General features: G+C 46.5%; 1 protein-coding gene and 1 long non-coding RNA gene across 5 annotated transcripts in view; one reads left to right on the top strand and one right to left on the bottom strand.

Moving 5' to 3' along the window:
- The window catches only part of KCNIP4 (potassium voltage-gated channel interacting protein 4), a 1,385,815-nt gene that overhangs the window by 873,417 nt on the left and 493,385 nt on the right, over nt 1–19,013 (top strand). The gene's annotated exons all lie outside the window — the stretch shown is intronic.
- The window catches only part of LOC143793217 (uncharacterized), a 137,757-nt gene that overhangs the window by 25,291 nt on the left and 93,453 nt on the right, over nt 1–19,013 (bottom strand). The window contains exon 2 of the long non-coding RNA XR_013220077.1: nt 5,560–5,609. This is a non-coding gene — a long non-coding RNA (uncharacterized LOC143793217). The remainder of the gene's footprint in view (nt 1–5,559; nt 5,610–19,013) is intronic.

The following is a 19,013-nucleotide window of genomic DNA, read 5'->3' on the forward strand; positions in this document are numbered from 1 at the left end:
TCTCTCCTTCAAACCACATATCCAAGCCCTTTCCACTTCCTGCCGACTTCAACTCAAAAATATTTCACGAATCCGTACATTCCTCAACCAAGAATCTGCAAAAACCCTAGTCCATGTCCTCATCATCTCTCGCCTTGACTGCTGCAACCTCCTGCTCTGTGGCCTCCCCTCTAACACTCTCGCACCCCTCCAATCTATTCTAAACTCTGCTACCCGACTAATCCACCTGTCCCTCGCTATTCCCCAGCTTCTCCCCTCTGTCAATCCCTTCACTGGCTTCCCATTGCCCAGAGACTCCACTACAAAACCCTAACCATGGCGTACAAAGCCATCCACAACCTGTCTCCTCCATACATCTGTGACCTCTTCTCTCGGTACTTACCTACACGCAACCTCCGATCCTCACAAGATCTCCTTCTCTACTCCCCTCTTATCGCCTCTTCCCACAATCGTATACAAGATTTCTCTTGTGTATCACCCCTACTCTGGAACCCTCTACCACAACACATCAGACTCTCGCCTACCATTGAAACCTTCAAAAAGAGCCTGAAGACCTACCTCTTCCGACAAGCCTACAACCTGCAGTAACCACCGATCAACCAAACCGCTGCATGACCAGCTCTATCCTCACCTACTGTATTCTCACCCATCCCTTGTAGATTGTGAGCCTTCACGGGCAGGGTCCTCTCTCCTCCTGTACCAGTTATAACTTGTATTGTTTAAGATTATTGTACTTGTTTTTATTATGTATATGTAGCGCCCCCACTGCCGCAGGGCCGAGGGGTACCCGGTACCGGGCCTCTAAGTCTCTGCTCTGGGGTTGTCACGGTGGCTAGACCCGGTCCGTGACCCTGCTGAGGGGCGCCCAATGAAAGGTGTGGATGGTAGTGGTAGTGCGGTGCAGTGCTGGTCACAGTAAATAACGAGGACACCAGGTTGCAGTCTCTTTACCTCTTTACTGAAGGCTTCAGGATCCTCAGTCCGGAATACGGTTAACCAAGCTGCGCAAGTCCGGCCGGTCCGATGGCACCTCCAGAGTTCCCTTTGCAGGTGGAAATCTGTGCCTACCTTCTAGCGCTTGTGTGTTGCGGTCCTCCCCTGCTGTGCTTACGGGATAGTCCCCACAACTGTTGTGTCTGTTTCTCGTGTTCCCTCACAACTCGATTCTGATGTTCTTCTTCGTCCCCCAGATGATATAGCTAGGACGCACCCGTATGATGGGTAGGCTCGGAGCTCTTCCTGGACCGTAGTGTCGCCCTTCTCCTATTGTTGCCCCCTATGTCTTCGTAGGTGATTAGTGTGAGACAGCCCGCCTATAGCTGACTGTCCTGCCGTAGGTTTGAAGTATTGCTTGGAGCCTAGTACTTCCTCGGCGTTCCGGCCACCGGCTACACGCCTCAGTAGGATGTTGCCTCGTCTTACAGCACGACTCCTACTGGGATTTCTCCTTGTTGCGTTGATCTCGTTTCTCACTCAGCACAATAAACCTCGCTTCTTGTCCTTTCTTAGGGCACCGCCGCTATCTCGTGCAGGCGCGGTCCCGTGATGTTCTCTCTGTTTGCTAGGCCTCTGTCAGGATCCCACCCCTGACAGGGACCCCTCCGAGTCTCTCCCCGCAACACCCTCTGCCACAGGGTGTTGCCTGTTCGATTCCCAGTCAGCTTCTCTCTAACTTCCTATCCAACCCCCAGTTTTACCAGATTGTAAGGAGTGGCCTAATACATAGTACCCTTAGCTCCCCCTGGAGGCCAGACTGTGAAGTGTATTGGTGTCTGTGATACCTGGTCAGGTGAACTCCTTCAGTGCCATCAGACGTACCATAGCCCCCCTTAGCGGTGGAGCATCAGTACTGCAACGACCAGGACTCTGGGGCGCTGCACTCCCCCCCCGGTTAAATCCAGTACTCCTGGACTGGGAAGAAAACAACAATACATGTCAGCAAAAAGACATACAATTTTGGAAATGCAATAACAATAAGCAAATTTGAACAGAGCTTCCCTTTATGGGAGGTGAGGACACTTGAACGTTACAAATATGGTTAAACACTTTAAATAACATACTATAAATAACCTTTCTTACCCAACCGGGTATTCTACTTAGTGCAAATTTCTGAACAATAATTTAACTTTGCCTTTAAGGACGTACACGCTGAATCCACTAAAGACCTTCTTATAAAACATTATAAGGCTAATCAACTTTTTCTTCATTTTCCATCTTTACATCTGCAGGACCGCCTGTCTATCTGCCCCAGGCCTACTGCCTCTCGTTCTGTTGCAGGACCGCCCCTTTCCGCCCGGGCCTACTGCCTTTCTGCTACTATACACAGTATAGAATGTATCATCCATCTCTCAGTTCAGGATCACCGAGCCATCTCTGTATGACTCCTAGGAGGACTCACCAACTAACCCCGTACGGGTCCACTTCCTGTCCTCATTCTCTGACACATCATTAAATATTTCTTACTATCAACTGTCTGACTACATATAACTTTACATGCAAGCATTATCACTATTTCTCTTAAGGCATCATTATACTTTAAGTGCTATGGGTGAACGTCCCCTTTAAGAAGGGACCAAGTCTCTATGAGGTAGTGCAACTTCTCAAGCTGCAAGTCCGTACACAGCAAGGACTCCGATGCTGTTTCCAGGAACAGTTTCTTCGCAAAGAGTACTTTCTTTTATAAAACCAGTAGAGGGCACCTTTAAGAAGGTGCAAACTATTTACAAGGAGTTTGTAATCATGCAGTGTTCATGATCCAGCAGTTCTTTCAACAATGATAAAACAGGGAACAAAAAAACAAAAAGCAGGAGAAGGGATGTAAACAAAGGGATCCCTTTAAGAGTTACCCTGATCGGGTTGTAGCAGCAGAACAAAAAGATAAACAATCAACTATATACATTCCCGTGGTATCGAGGTTTATCCCTCTAAGTCTGGGGGTGGCTCCTGTGGGTACTGCCCACCTCCGGCTACCACATAAAGTGCATCCTCACCCTTAATGGGGGTCTGTGCACTCACGGTTCTCCTCGGGGTGATGGTCCGCAGGCATTTGGCACACAAGGAGATTGGAGCAATGACCGCCGGTCCCGGGGAATCATAGGAAGGTGGCACAGTCATTTCTGGCTTGTACTTGTGCACGTGCAAGGCATACCACCCTTTGTCTCCCCAGTGGCGGGTGTACCAAACGTGGTCCCCCGGGTAAAGATCCCGGCCTGGGTGTCCCTCGATGAGGTGCGCCTCCACATCCCGCCGGTTCACGAACACCTCCAAGGCGAGGCCGGGCTCTTTGATGAAGCCCCAACCTCCCTGCATCCGGAAAGTGCTGATGACCCCATAGCGCTGCGGGCCCCTGTCCTCCTCGGCCGCCCGCCTAACCTGGATTTTGGCCTGGAGGTCCTTTTCTCGCTCGGCTCGTCGGCGGAGTTCCTTCTTACGGGCCCACTCCTCCTCTTGTCGGCGTAGCTGCTGGCGATATTCCCGTTGGTGGATAACCTCGATGCTCTCCCCCTCCAGCTGAGCCTCTCCAGGGAACCCGATCAAGTTGGTGGTAGCGCGGGTCCACTTGAAAGTCACCCACTCACCCTGGAGGTTCACGGGCTGTGCAGTGGGCCGTAAGGGGACGTCGGCGGTCTTTAGCATCTCCCACGGCCTCTCGCATTCAAGGCGGCTACACACCCATCCGGGTGGTCTGGGTGGAGGGGAGTCTATATCCACAAGCCGGAGCTCTTCGGCCGCCCGGGCCGGGTTAATGGCGCAATCCGCCTCCGCGGTATCCTCACTGGTAGCGGCTTTTTGCCGACACAGACTCCGAAGCTGACGGCATAGCTCCTCCACTTCCACCCCGAGGATTTCCCGGTCCCCGCAGCCTGGTGAGAGTTTGCTCAGCTCCCATTGGCTGGGAATGGTGTGGGCCTTCTCCCCCTCTTCTGGGCGACCCTCGCTCGTCATCTTGCCCATCTGGTCCTGCCTCGCGTCGTCCAGGGCTCCTGGCCTTCCCCCATCCGGAGGGCGGTTCCTCTTCCCGCCGCCGTCCCAGACCAGGAGGCGGACCTCCCCCATTGAGGGGCATATCTCCCGAACATGGTAGTACTTGTGGGCGGCTGGCTCAACCTTCGCGCCATTTTTCCAAGCTACTCCCACGACGACACGCCCCGTTCTTCCGGCACGCCACATGATGCCGCGATGGTGGCGGTTTCGGCGGGAACTTTTGGCGGCAAGTGGCAATGCAGTCTTTGCAATAAGTCACAGTCCAAGTATAATAATTCACAGTTCCAAGGCACACATGACCTGATTCTTCAGGCTTAAGTAGATCCTGTTCGTGACGCCAAGTTGTAGCGCCCCCACTGCCGCAGGGCCGAGGGGTACCCGGTACCGGGCCTCTAAGTCTCTGCTCTGGGGTTGTCACGGTGGCTAGACCCGGTCCGTGACCCTGCTGAGGGGCGCCCAATGAAAGGTGTGGATGGTAGTGGTAGTGCGGTGCAGTGCTGGTCACAGTAAATAACGAGGACACCAGGTTGCAGTCTCTTTACCTCTTTACTGAAGGCTTCAGGATCCTCAGTCCGGAATACGGTTAACCAGGCTGCGCAAGTCCGGCAGGTCCGATGGCACCTCCAGAGTTCCCTTTGCAGGTGGAAATCTGTGCCTACCTTCTAGCACTTGTGTGTTGCGGTCCTCCCCTGCTGTGCTTACGGGATAGTCCCCACAACTGTTGTGTCTGTTTCTCGTGTTCCCTCACAACTCGATTCTGATGTTCTTCTTCGTCCCCCAGATGATATGGCTAGGACGCACCCGTATGACGGGTAGGCTAGGAGCTCTTCCTGGACCCTAGTGTCGCCCTTCTCCTATTGTTGCCCCCTATGTCTTCGTAGGTGATTAGTGTGAGACAGCCCGCCTATAGCTGACTGTCCTGCTGTAGGTTTGAAGTATTGCTTGGAGCCTAGTACTTCCTCGGCGTTCCGGCCACCGGCTACGCGCCTCAGTAGGATGTTGCCTTGTCTTACAGCACGACTCCTACTGGTATTTCTCCTTGTTGCGTTGATCTCGTTTCTCACTCAGCACAATAAACCTCACTTCTTGTCCTTTCTTAGGGCACCGCCGCTATCTCGTGCAGGCGCGGTCCCGTGACGTTCTCTCTGTTTGCTAGGCCTCTGTCAGGATCCCACCCCTGACAGGGACCCCTCCGAGTCTCTCCCCGCAACACCCTCTGCCACAGGGTGTTGCCTGTTCGATTCCCAGTCAGCTTCTCTCTAACTTCCTATCCAACCCCCAGTTTTACCAGATTGTGAGGAGTGGCCTAATACATAGCACCCTTAGCACCCCCTGGAGGCTAGACTGTGAAGTGTATTGGTGTCTGTGATACCTGGTCAGGTGAACTCCTTCAGTGCCATCAGACGTACCATAGCCCCCCTTAGCGGCAGAGCATCAGTACTGCAACGACCAGGACTCTGGGGCGCTGCATATACCCCTCCTCACATGTAAAGCGCCATGGAATAAATGGCGCTATAACAATAAATAATAATAATAATAATTCAAGGCATTTTATATTCTTGAAATGTTACTCACTGGGTAGAATCAAGTCTCCAGTATCTTCTGAATAATGAATAATCCTCTAACTGTTAAACATAAATAAATGTTTTTACTAATGATCATCGCTAATGCAATCATCTAACGAAAAATATAACTGTAGAGTAAGGCAATTATAACAATGTAATTATGTCTTTAGTGTCGCAAAGTGATCAGAACATATTGCTAGAATTAATAAGATTAAAAGAATCCAACAATTCAGCGCTTAATATTTAAATTCAGAAAAGAAATCCTAATTGGGTGAGATAAATGAAATAAGGGTGATAAATTTAACTGAATTACAGGAGAAAAATCCACTGAAATGTGATCTTCTTATACGTATTAATTACAGTTCAGTGGATAACATTGGAAACCCTTGAATTTGCTTCACCAGCAGTTTCCAGAACGAAGGATCTATGGCATCCTAAAAATCTCTAACCGCGGGTTCAAAGCAAAGGATCATTTATACGCAAATACAAAATCTAGAAAAGAATGCAAAACTGTAACAAACATTACTATGCTGAGATGTAATCTATAAATGGCTAGTGGTAGCTTTCGAGATCAACAGAGGTAAATCCTTGTAGACTCCAGGATTGATGATGATTGATGTACTGAAAAGAAATGAGAAATTTCTGGAATTCATATCTTGTTCCATTAATCCAAATCAGCTGAATAATTCAATTTTGGCCCAATCAATTCTGTACAAAATGAAAGTGATCCAAAGTCTCGAATAGCCCTGAAAAGATATGTATGACAACTCTAAGGGCTCCCGGGACTGTATGAAAACTCTTCAAGCTTTTACTTCCAAACACAGCCTTAATAACATCAAATCAACATCAAATTATATATTATGGGTTAAGGGATGGTAACTAGTTGTAACAAACAGCCTGTTTAACTACACACTATACTGTAGGACTTTAATGCTGATTAAAATGGAAAATATTACATATTTTAAATAATATTAACTTAAAAATATATATTATTTTTCTTTATTACATTTTTATTTAGTAATAACCCTTACCCTGACCAATGTCACAAGGTGACACTGGACAGGTGCAAAAAATTATTGATATGCAAGAGTAAACTGATTCAGTGAATTGCAGCACAGACAGCAGCAGCTCACTGTGTGAGTGACCCCTTCGTTTCTGCTTATCTCTCTATCATTTTTGTGTAACTGCATCTATTTTCTTTCGCATGTTGTTTTTTATATTCTTGGTATTTTGCTTCTTTGACTGAGCTCTGAGGTTCTCTTTTCTATCAATATTCAAAATGGCAGCTGCATCTTCTGCTTGGGCTTTTATTGTGGCTCTGACCTATATTCCCTCATTAATGGCTATGCTGTAAGCTAGCACAGCTACAGGGCATTATTGAGAAGCCCAATGGGCCGCACTCAAGGTCCTGTGATCCTTCTTCTTTGTCTCATGTGATCTATAACATATCAAAAGGTCATTTTCAGCTATTGTTCTAAAAGGAAATTAAAATTATTCGGATTTGCAAAATTAATCGAATTTTTCAAAATTTGTACTAATGTCAATATATGCCGAATTAAACAATTCAGCTTTAGCACTGTACTCCTATGGAAATGACTTCCACAACATCATTTCTAAGGGTACCGTCACACAATGCCATTTTGATCGCTACGACGGCACGATGCGTGACGTCGCAGCGATCGTATGATTATCGCTCCAGCGTCGTAGACTGCGGTCACACGTTGCAATCACGGCGCTGGAGCGATGCCGAAGTCCCCGGGTAACCAGGGTAAACATCAGGTTACTAAGCGCAGGGCCGCGCTTAGTAACCCGATGTTTACCCTGGTTACCAGCGTAAACGTAAAAAAAACAAACAGTACATACTTACATTCCGGTGTCTGTCATCCGGCGTCTCAGCTTCTCTGCACTGTGTAAGCACAGCGGCCGGAATGCACAGCGGTGACGTCAGACGTCACCGCTGTGCTCGCTTTCCGGCTTGCCGGCGCTCACAGTGCAGAGAAGCTGAGACGCCGGAGGACAGACACCGGAATGTGAGTATGTACGGTTTGTTTTTTTTACGTTTACGCTGGTAACCACGGTAAACATCGGGTTACTAAGCGCGGCCCTGCGCTTAGTTACCCGATGTTTACCCTGGTTACAAGCAAACACATCGCTGGATCGCTGTCACACACAACGATCCAGCGATGTCAGCGGGAGATCCAGCGACGAAAGAAAGTTCCATACGATCTGCTACGACGTACGATTCTCAGCAGGGTCCCTGATCGCTGCTGCGTGTCAGACACAACGATATCGTATGGATATCGCTGGAATGTCACGGATCGTACGGTCGTAGTGATCAAAGTGTGACTGTGTGACAGTACCCTAAGAATAAGTCTTTAATTACATGATTAAAAGCAGCTAAAAAGGCGAGATCAACTATAACAAGGACAGAGAGGTGAGTACATAATTAATAATCAAGCAACTACCTATCCGTTAGTTCTGAGCCTTACAGGGAAAAATAAGCAAAGTCCCGGATATCCCTTTAAGAAAAAAAAACACACCGGAGCTGACTGAAGCGTATTCATCTTGAAAAACCTGGCAGGGTTCACCCAGCTGGAGAAGACATTGTGTGCACTTACCATAAAGGTTAAATATACAGATGAGATCAGGTTTCTTTTCTGTAAGTTCCGTGAATATGTGGAATAATCAGCCACTAACAGAAAAATTAAACAGATGATTTCTTAAAATAAAATAAAACTAAATCTTAAATTAGTTGGAAGTTTATGTAAAGTATATAATTTTTTTTAAATGTGTGAAAAAGAGGAATACAGGCAACTTACTAATATCTATTGTACTACTTCGAAAATCTATGTGGAGCGCCCCCACACCGCCGCAGGGCCTAGGGGTACCCGGAGCCGGGCCTCTGGGTCTCAGTCCTGGGGTTGTCACGGTGGCTAGACCCGGTCCGTGGCCCTGTCTGTCAGTGGGGGACGTCCGGTAGAATAAGTGATGATGATGGTGCAGTAACGGTGGTGTAGCGGTGCAGTTGTGGGGTGCAGGTCGCGGTAAATAACGAGGACACCAGGTTGCAGTCTCTTTACCTCTTTACTGGAGATCTCTCAGTCCGCAGTCCAGAATACGGTTCACCAGGCTGCGCAAGTCCGGTCGGTCCGATGGCACTTCCAGAGTTCTCCTCACAGGTGGAAATCAGTGCCCTCCTTCTTAGCGCTATGTGTTGTAGTCCTTCCCTGCTGTGCTCACGGAAAGTACCCCACAACTGTTGTGTCTGTTTCTTAAGTTCCCTCACAACTCGATTCACTGATGTTCTTCTCGTATTCCATCCCTCCCTGTTATTCAGGTTGGAACGGCACCCGTTTGTCAGGTAGGCCTGGAGTTCTTCCGGGACCCTAGAGACGCCCCTCTCCCGCAATTGCCCCCCAAGACTTCATAGGTGATATGTGGTAGACAGCCCGCCTTAAACTGACTGCCCTGTCGCTGTTTGGAGTATGGCTTGAAGCTGTATGCTATTCCACTCCCTCGGCGTTCTGGCCACCGGTAATGCGCCTCAGTAGGATGTTGCTCCGGTCCTACAGCATGACCCCTACTGGTATTCTCCTTTTTGCTTGATCTCGTTTCTCACTCAGCACAATCTATCTCGCTTCTAGTCCTTTCTTGGACACCGCCGCTATGCTGAGCAGGCACGGTCCCGTTACGTTCTTTCTAATGCCAAGCCTCTGTCAGGATACCACCCCTGACAGAGACCCTACTGTCTCTTCCTCCACAACACCCTCTGCCACAAGGTGTTGCTTCGTTCAATCCAGTCAGCTTTCTCTTCTAACTTCCTGCCTGACCCCCAGTTTACCCACTATGGTGGGGAGTGGCCTAATGAATAGAACCCTTAGCTCCCCCCGGAGGCCCTGCTGTGAAACATATTGGTGTCTGTGATACCTGGTCAGATGAACTCCTTCAGTGCCATCGAACGCACCATGGCTCCCCATAGTGGCGGATCCACAGTACTGCAACGACCAGGACTCTGGGGCGCTGCACTCCCCCCTGGTTAAACACAGTACTCCGGGACTGGGAAGAAAACAACAATACAGGTTAGCAAAAAGACATACAATTTTCGTTGAGTGCAAAACAATAAGTATACTTGAACAGGCTTCCCTTTATGGGAGGTGAGGACACTTTAACGTTACAAACATAATTAAATATCATAGCAACAGGCTACAATTAGCTCTCATTACCCAACCGGGTATTCTACTAGGTGCAAACATTATTGACCAATAATTTAACTTTGCCTTTAAGGATATACACTCTTAATCCGCTAAAGACCTTCCTATAATCACATTATAAGGTATTTTAACTTTGCATTCGCCTTCTTTGGAATCTGCAGGACCGCCTGTCCTAACGGCACCAGACCTACTGCCTCTCCTTTCTATTACAGGACCGCCCCGTTCAGCCAGGGCCTACTGCCTTTTCAACTACTATACACAGTATAGAACATAACTTTTCTTTCAGTTTGAGAACACTGAGCCGGCTCTACTTGGCTCCTATAAGGACTCACTCACTAACCCCTACGGGTTCACTTTCTGTCCTTAGTAACACATTATTAACTTTCTATGGGGACTCAGGGTTTACCTTCTATCCTCACCTTCGTTATTACTTCCTTTCTTTCAACTATGCAGGACTCTAATTCCTCCCCTACGGGCTCTCTGCATCTTTCTTTTTAAAGAACATTATCTAGGTTTCACATTTCAAACAGATTAAACACACATAACTTTTCTTTATGCAAAAACAGTTACATTTCTTCCAGAGCATCATCATATTACTGTTCTAAAACAGTATCACTTTTCAAGTTCAGGTCAAACATCCCCTTTAAGAGGGGATCAAGTCTTTCTGAGGTAGCTCGTCTTCTCAGCCTACCAGTCTTTGCTCAGCAAAGGTTCCAGAACGGTATCTTCGCAAAGAGTCTTTAAGTAAAACCAGTAGAAAGCGCCTTTAAGAAGGTGCAAACTATTTACAAGAAAGTTTGGATCATGCACTGTTCATGATTTCTCAGTTTGTAAAACTTGTGCAAAACTGGTAGGAAAAGCAAACAATAGGGATCCCGGGTTAACTAAGAGATCCATAAAGAGTTAACCCTGAGCGGGTTTAGCAGCAAACAGTTCACAAACAGTTAACGGGAAAACTATTTACATTTTCAGGTTTCCGAGGTTTACTCTTGTTCAGGTGGCCGGGGGTCCGGGCCTCCGGCTGCTGTGGCGCCGGTGCCCGTGGCCCGAACGTGAAGGTGAACTCGGCTGGCCAACTCGGTGGCTGCTACCAGGCGCACCGTTGCCATGGTGACAAGGTCGGGTGCTCCTGGGACCAGGTCCGGAGTAGTGAGTGTCGCGGCTCCAGACATACACCGCAGGACGTTCCGTGCATACCACCCGAGCGGGTTCTGGTGGCGGTTGTAGGTCACCTGATCCCCCTTTTGCAACGGTTCTCTGCCTCGGCCACAGCAGGGAGTCCTTACGTTACAGTGCGCAACAAAAACATCAGTATCCAATCCCGGCTCATGTATGAGGCCCCATCCCCTTTTTACATGGTAGGCCAACACAGTTCCCCGCCTGACCGCGTCTCGGTCATCCCATGCCGGAGGGGATTGTTGTACTTTCAGTGGACCCATCAACTCGACCTCTTTCCGTCCTTCCCAATGTAGGATCAAGCACTGTCTATATTGTTCCCACGTAAGCACCGCAAGAGTGAATCCATTCTCCCGGGATCCATCTGTCCCAACCCAGGGGTTGTCCCACCGAAGAACTACCCCGTCTGGGCTCACATCCACAGGTTCCCCCATTCTAGTTGGCAGCGGTGGCACCATCCTTCCCAGGGCATCGGGGGGTAATACCATTAACCCCGCCGAGAAGCGTCGACCCTCACTGAGATGGGGGCCGATCGTGGAAGCGGGCTCGTGGGGGGGCGCAGGGGCGCTCTCCGTACCTGCGCCTAATGTGGTTCCATCGATGCCGATCTGGTCCATTAACAAGGGTGCTGGAATCGGCCGGAGCCCGGACCGCGGCTCCTCCGATGCGGTCCCCGAACGCTGTTCCGCTCGCTGTGGTTCCTCCTCCGCTGACTCCGAGGCCAGGATTGGGAGACTCGGCTCCGCTATCTGTTCCAAAGGCTTCGGATCCGCCGGCTGTAGAGGACACGGGTCCACCTCTAGTGAACGAGGGTAAGCCGGGACTGCTCCTTCCCCGTTCCGGCACTCGCTGTTCTTCATCATGATCTGCTGATCGGTGGCAATGCATGCATCTGACTCCGCCATTTCTCCGAGGTCGGGCTTCTTCATCACCCGCTTCCCGCCGTTGCAAATCAGGAGGTTGTCCTCTGCTTTGGGGCAGGTCATCTCCTTGCAGCCAGAAGCGCAGGGGGCGGTATCCATTTCTCGCGCCATTCTGGTAGTCTCCTCCCATAGCACGCCCTCCTTCTTCTCCGAAGTAGCAATGGCGGCGGCTTTTGGCGGGAACTTCTCTTGGTCAATGGTAGCACACAGTCTTTGCAATAAAGTACAGTTCAAGCACAACAAATCACAGTTCCAAGGCACACATGACCTGATTCTTCAGGCTTAAGTAGATCCTGTTCGTGACGCCAAGTTGGAGCGCCCCCACACCGCCGCAGGGCCTAGGGGTACCCGGAGCCGGGCCTCTGGGTCTCAGTCCTGGGGTTGTCACGGTGGCTAGACCCGGTCCGTGGCCCTGTCTGTCAGTGGGGGACGTCCGGTAGAATAAGTGATGATGATGGTGCAGTAACGGTGGTGTAGCGGTGCAGTTGTGGGGTGCAGGTCGCGGTAAATAACGAGGACACCAGGTTGCAGTCTCTTTACCTCTTTACTGGAGATCTCTCAGTCCGCAGTCCAGAATACGGTTCACCAGGCTGCGCAAGTCCGGTCGGTCCGATGGCACTTCCAGAGTTCTCCTCACAGGTGGAAATCAGTGCCCTCCTTCTTAGCGCTATGTGTTGTAGTCCTTCCCTGCTGTGCTCACGGAAAGTACCCCACAACTGTTGTGTCTGTTTCTTAAGTTCCCTCACAACTCGATTCACTGATGTTCTTCTCGTATTCCATCCCTCCCTGTTATTCAGGTTGGAACGGCACCCGTTTGTCAGGTAGGCCTGGAGTTCTTCCGGGACCCTAGAGACGCCCCTCTCCCGCAATTGCCCCCCAAGACTTCATAGGTGATATGTGGTAGACAGCCCGCCTTAAACTGACTGCCCTGCTGCTGTTTGGAGTATGGCTTGAAGCTGTATGCTATTCCACTCCCTCGGCGTTCCGGCCACCGGTAATGCGCCTCAGTAGGATGTTGCTCCGGTCCTACAGCATGACCCCTACTGGTATTCTCCTTTTTGCTTGATCTCGTTTCTCACTCAGCACAATCTATCTCGCTTCTAGTCCTTTCTTGGACACCGCCGCTATGCTGAGCAGGCACGGTCCCGTTACGTTCTTTCTAATGCCAAGCCTCTGTCAGGATACCACCCCTGACAGAGACCCTACTGTCTCTTCCTCCACAACACCCTCTGCCACAAGGTGTTGCTTCGTTCAATCCAGTCAGCTTTCTCTTCTAACTTCCTGCCTGACCCCCAGTTTACCCACTATGGTGGGGAGTGGCCTAATGAATAGAACCCTTAGCTCCCCCCGGAGGCCCTGCTGTGAAACATATTGGTGTCTGTGATACCTGGTCAGATGAACTCCTTCAGTGCCATCGAACGCACCATGGCTCCCCATAGTGGCGGATCCACAGTACTGCAACGACCAGGACTCTGGGGCGCTGCATATGCTGTTTTAGCAACCTGTAGAATGAAACACCGTTCTAGATTTAATTAGGGCCGTATTTGGCGTTCCTGCTACCCAAAATACTTTAAGTGGTCAATCCCTATACTGTTAAGTCAACTAAGGCCAGGTTCACATTGCGTTAAAGCAGCCCCTTCGTCGCATAGCGTTGACGGGCTGCGTTAACACTATAGCATACACGCCATCGCGTTATGCTATACCGCTAGCGCAGATGAATTCATCTGTGCTAGCGGTGACGGAGCCTCAGACGCTGCAGCCCGCGTCCGAGGCTCCGTCACTGAATGACAGCACATCGCTAGCGCATGCGATTATGGCATGCGTTGGCGATACGCCCGATAATAGGGGTTAATGTCAGCTTTAACGGACTGCATTACACCACGTTATTCCGCGGTGTAACGCAGTCCGTCTAACGGACTGCCATAACGCAATGTGAACCCAGCCTAGGAGAATGTGCACCCGTCATCTATTTTAGGCAGTTCTGTTCCGTAACCCTCCTGAAAAAGCTCTAAATAAATGCTAAAAAAGACTGAATGTACGCCTTCCAGTGTAAAAATGACTTGCTGTTTACATGTTTAGTCTTTCGAGCTTCTTTTAACTATTCCAGGTTTTCAAAAACGCCAACTATAAAAGTAACCTAACCACATTTCAGGCATCTTCCGCTAGATGTTGCTTCAGAACAAAAAAGGCCCCCCCTAACTCTGGGTTAACTGAACTTCAGGGTTGGCCATGCGGGCTTCCCCTCATCACATGGTTTTAATATTAAGAAAAAATAAAAAGGACATGCTAATTTTTGCATACTTGTCTTTCTAGTCCTATTTAGCAACCATACGCTCCATCCCAATACTCCTGACTTTTTCTGCATCTTCTTTTCTGTGTACCTATCTAGCAACGCAGTTGTCACATATAGAGAATTTAAACAAAAAATATAAATAAATACAAAAAAAGTTTAAAGTTTTGTATAACGTTTTATTAATCCAATTTAACAACTGTACACACCGCAGCAATACAGCTGGCCTTCACCTCATCTTTCTTTTCATGTCTGTATCTACATAGTTTTTAAGTGTTATTTAATGTTTGTCTAGGGGGTTAGAATAAAAAATAAATAAATATATATAAATATACAACTCTGGCAAAAATTAAGAGACCACCACATCAAAACCCTGTCATGGGCAGCCCAATCTCCAGACCTGAACTCCATTGAAAACCTCTGGAATGTAATCAAGAGGATGATGAATAGTCACAAGCCATCAAACAAAGAAGAACTGCTTACATTTTTGTGCCAGGAGCAGTGTGAAAGACTGGTGGAAAGCATGCCAAGACGCATGAAAGCTGTGATTAAAAATCTTGGTTATTCCACAAAATATTGATTTCTGAACTCTTCCCGAGTTAACACATTAATATTATTATTTCTAAATGATTATGAACTTGTTTTCTTTGCATTATTTGAGGTCTGAAAGCACTGTTTTGTTTAGTTTTTTCATTTTGACCATTTGTCCTTTTCAGAAAAAAATACAAAATTTATTGCTTGGAAATTCAAAGACATGTTGTCAGAAGTTTATAGACTAAAAGAACAATTTACATTTTACTCAAAAATACACCTATAAAGAGAAAAATCAGACAAACTGAACATTTTGCAGTGGTCTCTTAATTTTTGCCAGAGCTGTATATATATTCTGCCAAAAAGTTGAATGCTTAGCATACCTGTTTATTAATTCAGTTTAGCAACCGTACACCCTGCAACTATATTGTAGCAGTCATTGTTATGCCATCCTTTTTGGCACAGGGAATTCATTTGCGTAATCAAAAATTGGGGAAAAATCAATACACTATATCGAGACATTTAACTATTTAGTTGTTCAAGTCTGTTTTGGCACACCTGTTTCAATTGTCAAAGAGGAGTATCATAGGGCAGCACGGTGGCTCAGTGGTTAGCACTGCAGTCTTGCAGTGCTGGACTCCTGGGTTCAAATCCCACCAAGGACAACATCTGCAAGGAGTTTGTATGTTCTCCCCGTGTTTGCGTGGGTTTCCTCTGGGCTCTCCAGTTTCCTCCCAAAGACATAGTGATAGGGAATTTAGATTTAGATTGTGAGCCCCATTGGGGACAGCGATGATAATGTGTGCAAAACTGTAAAGCGCTGCGGAATATGTTAGCACTATATAAAAAAAAATAAGGAAAAAATAAAGATCATACATGCCACACCGATATCAAGGGCAGGCTGTTGTTGCATTTGCTTTTTTTGATCATCACCTGTACCCTAGCTGGCATTTCTGGCTGATTCCTTAATTTTCAAAGGTTTTCTAATTGAGGTAAAAAAAAATTACTAAATGTTATACTTGTGCCAAAAATGTACGGTAAACAAAAAATTCAGTTCAATCAATGACACTTGTATGTGTTCTGCCCCTGAGTCATCTAACCAATATCACTTTGCATGAGCTCAGCGTCAGTGGAAGATACCTAGCCATCATAATGGAATAGAATGGCTTCCCTCAGTAAGAATCTGCATAGGATTGAGCCCCGGTGCCACAATGGGTAACAATTATTAGGAAAAAAAATGGAAGTAAAACAAGGCCAACATTTTTTCTTTAAGTTTCTACTTTACCAACATTTTTTGGTGTTACTTTTATGGGGGAGGGAATCTATGGAATGTGGTGTGAGTTTCCCCGATAAGACCCTGAACTGCACGGGATCGGGCTTCGGTGCAGTGATGGGTAAAACTTGTTACAACTTGGAAAACCAAAATTTTTGTTATTCCACTTATGCAATTTTTTTTACCATAATGATTTATTTTAATGTAAATATTATTTAATGATCTAATGAATACTCTCTGTATTAACTATAAAACAAACATCAGGTATCTCAGAAGACACGAATCCTGCTGATTGCTGTCGGATTCATGTTCAAAAGGTTTAATCAATATTAAACTGTTCTTTTGAGAATTTTATGAACATTAGTGATGGCTAATTCTGTGAAGCTCTATCTGGTCAGCTTTAGCATCCCAGTGCTCCTCCGATGCTGTAGAGGCAAAGATGCCATTGTTATCAGCACTGGAAAATCTGCAGCTAAGACTAGTCAATGAAGAAAAATACTGGAAAGATTAGAGAGCTCAAACAGGGTTTTATCCGGGTATAAAAATGTTAAAGGACATGTACAATGGTGCTCACCTAGTTTGGTTGTGTTCACACAACCACTGATAGAATTTGAGGATTCTGCAGGCCAATGGGAAGACAGGACTGGAAACAAATGGGTTAATCTGCACTACCGTGGTTTGTCCTGATGAAGAGGTTGAAAACTTCCAAACGTGTTGATGAATAAAGCGCTTACATTTGGATTCTTCTTCCCTCAGTCTTCTTCTATGACAGCGCAGATTAACCTATTTGTTTCCCGTCTTGCCAGCTCAAACTAGTGTCTCAATCATGCCGATGGGCCAAACTGTGAATCTTGATGAGGGCACTGACTTAAAGATGCAGGAGGCCAGAAGGAAAAGAAATTGTGTTCCTGGAGATAAAAGATGATGATAACCTTTTTAAAGGGAATTTGTCAGAAGGATTAACCCTCCTAAGTTGTCTATATGGGTATTCAAGATAAATAAACTTGAATAGACTGGTACCTTGATATCTGAAATCTAATGTCTTATTTCAGAGAAATCCACGTTTTTCTTTATATGTAAATTATCTGTTAAATATATATTATCAGGAAGATCTATGTCCTGCCCATAGATCTTAACAGCTCATTTGCATATTAAGAAAAACATGGATTTCGCTGGGATAAAACATTGGATTGCAGATAGCAAGGTATCAATTTAGTCAACATGGTGCATGCCCCATATAGAGGGTTGATCCTATTGACATTCCCTTTAAGCCTCTATATAGCTTCAATACATGCATTTGAGCCCTTTATGTTCCTTCTTCCTGACAATCTTTGAACATCTTTGAAACCTTCAGTACATCAGTCTTCATCTCTAGTAATATATAAAATAATTACTAAATTGTAGAAAATTATCCTTTAAATTGTATAAAATGAATTAAAGCTTCAAAACTGTTTAACAAGTGATCACTCATAGTCCATGAGCCAAGAACCAAATTTGACGATATCGGTACCAAGCGGAGTGACTAATTCTCTTTGGTATTTTTAGGTAGATGCATGTCTGTAGTTTATTTTTTGATATGATAGCCCTTACATATACGTAGCTTATTAACCCCTTCAGCCCTAGGCCTATTTGTACCCAAGTGCCTAAGCCAATCTGACCTGTGCCACTTCATGGGCTAATAACTTTGGAACGCTTTCACCTATCCAAGCCATTCTGAGATTGTTTTCTCGTGACATATTGTACTTCACGTCAGTGCTAAATGGGAGTCAATATATTTTACCTTTCTATATAAAAAAATGCTAAATATTCGGAAATTTTGGAAAAATCGGCAATTTTTTAACTTTGAAATTCTCTGCTTTTTACAAAAATACTGATACCCCCCATAATAGTTATTAATTTACACTCCCCACATGTTTACTTCATATTGGCATCATTTTGAAAATGAAACCTTATTGTTTTACGACGTAATAGGGCTTATAGTTTTATGCGCAATTTTTCACATTTACAGCAAAACCCACTTTTCAAAGGACCAAGTCACTTCTGAAGTCACTTTAAGGGGCTTACATAACAGAAACCACCCATAAATTACCCCATTTTGCAAACTACACCCCTCAAGCTGTTCAAAACTCATTTTTAAAAACTGTTAACCCTTTAGGTGTTCCACAGGAATTTTAGCATGAGCCAAGAACCAAATATGACGATATCGGTACCACCCGGAGTGACTAGATGTAGTATTTGTAACAAAATTTAATCCAAGTTATGTAAATACACACTGAACATGTCATGTGCATATATATATATATATATATATATATATATATATATATATATATATATATATATATATATGTTACTCCATAATATCTTCAACATCGGACTCTGAATCTGACTGTTGTTCTACTGGCTCGTCTTCAGTACCCTTGTTCTGGCATGTCTGTAATCTGCACATGTCTGTGCACTTCAGGCCATTGCTGAGGCAAGTACACTGAGGAAGTTCACATGACCGCACACACTTGCACAGGACAGTAGCTGTATAATAGCTTCTGGTGCTGGTGCCCCTTGCATCCACTTGACAACAAGCTTTCCGTCGTTATCTATCATCCAACCGCAGTCTGTTGGGTTTGCAACCCATGGCTGGCTCTGCAGACTTCTCCTCCAGATCGCAGCCTGGTAGTTTGCACGCAGTGCATGCATGAAAAGGCAGTCCTGGCAAGGAGGGAGTTGACTTGACTCTACCACTCCACGTCTGGCACGTCTGAACAGCTGATAACGGAGCCTGTTTACCTCAGTTGTTTGGGTAGTTGGCAGGTACATGTGGCAGGTGATTTCCTGTAACTTCTCAAAAAGTTCGGTAGACACTTCCCATGAACGACCAACTTCCTGAAAGGCATCCTGGTATGTCTTGTTCATCTTCAACTGCTTGAGTGTCGTCATCTTCCCACGGCCAGCGAATGCACTGACGGTGTCACAGCCTGTAAATGCATGCATACCAATCAATGAATCACATACGCTGCCTCCCAATGTTCGGCTCAGAGTGGTGATATCCAGGAATCTTGTCCG

This window comes from Ranitomeya variabilis, chromosome 1 (assembly GCF_051348905.1).
Source record: "Ranitomeya variabilis isolate aRanVar5 chromosome 1, aRanVar5.hap1, whole genome shotgun sequence".
Lineage (NCBI taxonomy): Eukaryota > Metazoa > Chordata > Amphibia > Anura > Dendrobatidae > Ranitomeya > Ranitomeya variabilis.